Raw genomic sequence first — 4020 nt, 5'->3', positions numbered from 1 at the left:
TGTATTATACACACATGTACCCATGTAGAGATATACTGTATTATACACACATGTACCCATGTAGAGATATACTGTATTATACACACATGTACCCATGTAGAGATATACTATACACGCAGGTACCCATGTAGAGATATACTATACACGCAGGTACCCATGTAGAGATATATTATACATGCATGTACCCATGTAGAGATATACTATACACGCATGTACCCATGTAGAGATATATTATACACGCATGTACCCATGTAGAGATATATTATACACGCATGTACCCATGTAGAGATATACTGTATTATACACACATGTACCCATGTAGAGATATACTGTATAATACACAGGTACCCATGTAGAGATATACTATACACACATGTACCCATGTAGAGATATATTATACACGCATGTACCCATGTAGAGATATACTATACACACAGGTACCCATGTAGAGATATACTGTACACACATGTACCCATGTAGAGATATACTGTATTATACACACAGGTACCCATGTAGAGATATACTATACACACATGTACCCATGTAGAGATATACTATACACACATGTACCCATGTAGAGATATACTGTATTATACACACAGGTACCCATGTAGAGATATACTGTATTATACACACAGGTACCCATGTAGAGATATACTATACACACATGTACCCATGTAGAGATATACTATACACACATGTACCCATGTAGAGATATACTGTATTATACACACAGGTACCCATGTAGAGATATACTATACACACATGTACCCATGTAGAGATATACTATACACACAGGGACCCATGTAGAGATATACTGTATTATACACGCAGGTACCCATGTAGAGATATACTATACACACATGTACCCATGTAGAGATATACTGTATTATACACACAGGTACCCATGTAGAGATATACTATACACACATGTACCCATGTAGAGATATACTGTATTATACACACAGGTACCCATGTAGAGATATACTATACACACATGTACCCATGTAGAGATATACTGTATTATACACGCAGGTACCCATGTAGAGATATATTATACACGCATGTACCCATGTAGAGATATACTATACACGCAGGTACCCATGTAGAGATATATTATACACGCATGTACCCATGTAGAGATATATTATACACGCATGTACCCATGTAGAGATATATTATACACACATGTACCCATGTAGAGATATATTATACACACAGGTACCCATGTAGAGATATACTATACACGCAGGTACCCATGTAGAGATATATTATACACGCATGTACCCATGTAGAGATATATTATACACGCAGGTACCCATGTAGAGATATATTATACACGCATGTACCCATGTAGAGATATATTATACACACAGGTACCCATGTAGAGATATATTATACACGCATGTACCCATGTAGAGATATATTATACACACATGTACCCATGTAGAGATATACTATACACACATGTACCCATGTAGAGATATATTATACACACATGTACCCATGTAGAGATATATTATACACACAGGTACCCATGTAGAGATATATTATACACACAGGTACCCATGTAGAGATATACTATACACGCAGGTACCCATGTAGAGATATATTATACACGCATGTACCCATGTAGAGATATATTATACACGCATGTACCCATGTAGAGATATATTATACACGCAGGTACCCATGTAGAGATATATTATACACGCATGTACCCATGTAGAGATATATTATACACACAGGTACCCATGTAGAGATATATTATACACGCATGTACCCATGTAGAGATATATTATACACACATGTACCCATGTAGAGATATACTATACACACAGGTACCCATGTAGAGATATATTATACACACAGGTACCCATGTAGAGATATATTATACACGCATGTACCCATGTAGAGATATATTATACACGCATGTACCCATGTAGAGATATACTGTATTATACACACAGGTACCCATGTAGAGATATATTATACACGCAGGTACCCATGTAGAGATATATTATACACGCAGGTACCCATGTAGAGATATACTGTATTATACACACAGGTACCCATGTAGAGATATATTATACACGCAGGTACCCATGTAGAGATATACTGTATTATACACACAGGTACCCATGTAGAGATATATTATACACGCAGGTACCCATGTAGAGATATATTATACACACAGGTACCCATGTAGAGATATACTGTATTATACACACAGGTACCCATGTAGAGATATATTATACACACAGGTACCCATGTAGAGATATATTATACACACAGGTACCCATGTAGAGATATACTATACACACAGGTACCCATGTAGAGATATACTGTACACACATGTACCCATGTAGAGATATACTATACACACAGGTACCCATGTAGAGATATATTATACACGCAGGTACCCATGTAGAGATATACTGTACACACATGTACCCATGTAGAGATATACTGTATTATACACACAGGTACCCATGTAGAGATATACTGTATTATACACGCAGGTACCCATGTAGAGATATACTGTATTATACACGCAGGTACCCATGTAGAGATATATTATACACGCATGTACCCATGTAGAGATATACTATACACGCATGTACCCATGTAGAGATATACTATACACGCAGGTACCCATGTAGAGATATATTATACACGCATGTACCCATGTAGAGATATACTATACACGCATGTACCCATGTAGAGATATACTATACACGCAGGTACCCATGTAGAGATATATTATACACGCATGTACCCATGTAGAGATATATTATACACACAGGTACCCATGTAGAGATATATTATACACGCATGTACCCATGTAGAGATATACTATACACGCATGTACCCATGTAGAGATATACTATACACGCAGGTACCCATGTAGAGATATATTATACACGCATGTACCCATGTAGAGATATATTATACACACAGGTACCCATGTAGAGATATATTATACACGCATGTACCCATGTAGAGATATATTATACACGCATGTACCCATGCAGAGATATACTGTATTATACACACAGGTACCCATGTAGAGATATACTGAACACGCAGGTACCCATGTAGAGATATACTGTATTATACACACAGGTACCCATGTAGAGATATACTATACACACATGTACCCATGTAGAGATATACTGTATTATACACACATGTACCCATGTAGAGATATACTGTATTATACACACAGGTACCCATGTAGAGATATATTATACACGCATGTACCCATGTAGAGATATACTGTATTATACACACAGGTACCCATGTAGAGATATACTGTTTTATACACACATGTACCCATGTAGAGATATATTATACACGCAGGTACCCATGTAGAGATATATTATACACGCAGGTACCCATGTAGAGATATACTGTATTATACACACATGTACCCATGTAGAGATATATTATACACGCAGGTACCCATGTAGAGATATACTGAACACACAGGTACCCATGTAGAGATATACTGAACACACATGTACCCATGTAGAGATATACTGTATTATACACACAGGTACCCATGTAGAGATATATTATACACACAGGTACCCATGTAGAGATATATTATACACGCAGGTACCCATGTAGAGATATACTGAACACACAGGTACCCATGTAGAGATATACTGAACACACATGTACCCATGTAGAGATATACTGTATTATACACACAGGTACCCATGTAGAGATATATTATACACACAGGTACCCATGTAGAGATATATTATACACGCAGGTACCCATGTAGAGATATACTGAACACACAGGTACCCATGTAGAGATATACTGAACACACAGGTACCCATGTAGAGATATATTATAAACACAGGTACCCATGTAGAATTCACACGCATCCCTTTAAAGGCCTACTGGCCAACTTTTTTTCCCGTGATTTTTCTGTGTAATATCCCTTTATGACAGTAAGAAATACAATCGAATCCACCCAGAGTCAAATCCATCCGACAGCACACCTGT

This window comes from Borostomias antarcticus (assembly GCF_949987555.1).
Source record: "Borostomias antarcticus genome assembly, chromosome: 18".
Taxonomy (NCBI): domain Eukaryota; kingdom Metazoa; phylum Chordata; class Actinopteri; order Stomiiformes; family Stomiidae; genus Borostomias; species Borostomias antarcticus.
Note: the sequence above shows the minus strand (reverse complement) of the source record.